Source organism: Melozone crissalis, unplaced genomic scaffold, assembly GCF_028551555.1.
Source record: "Melozone crissalis strain CALT ecotype California unplaced genomic scaffold, PUWL_Pcris_2 ptg000045l_1, whole genome shotgun sequence".
Lineage (NCBI taxonomy): Eukaryota > Metazoa > Chordata > Aves > Passeriformes > Passerellidae > Melozone > Melozone crissalis.
The window spans coordinates 12,343,852-12,344,377 of NW_026535823.1; positions in this window are offsets into that span (position 1 = coordinate 12,343,852).

Genomic DNA, 526 nt, shown 5'->3' on the forward strand with positions numbered 1-526 from the left:
ATTCCTCAAACCAACTATGATACAGCAGTGTGACGTATGATTTAAGTATGCCAGAATTATAAGATACTTAAGAGCTTTGATACTGCTTCCAAGTATTGGAAGTTGCCGTGCAGTAAGTAATAATACAGAGGCGTAGAGCTGAAAATCTTATTTTTTTATTTATTAGATACATATACGACAACAGGTATGTATGATATAATGATGCATACATAAAGCTATGTTGGAAGAAACAGGGTTTCTCTAGCTGTCAGTCTATTTAAATCAGTATATTTATAGCAATAGTGATTTCCTGACATTAATTTCATTCCCAGTTGTGTCTCTACAGGGCGGGTCTGGTTGTACATCCATCATTTTATACCCCGCCTGCATTGCATTTAGCGCCGGTTCGTCTCTCCGGCCGGGGCCCGCTCTCCGCTGCTCCCGGGGCGGGGCCCGCAGCCCGAACGGCGCCTCGGGCCCGGGCGGCGCTGCCGCGGCCGCTGCTCCGCGGCGCTTCCTGGGCGGAGCCGCGCCCGGCTGGGCAGCG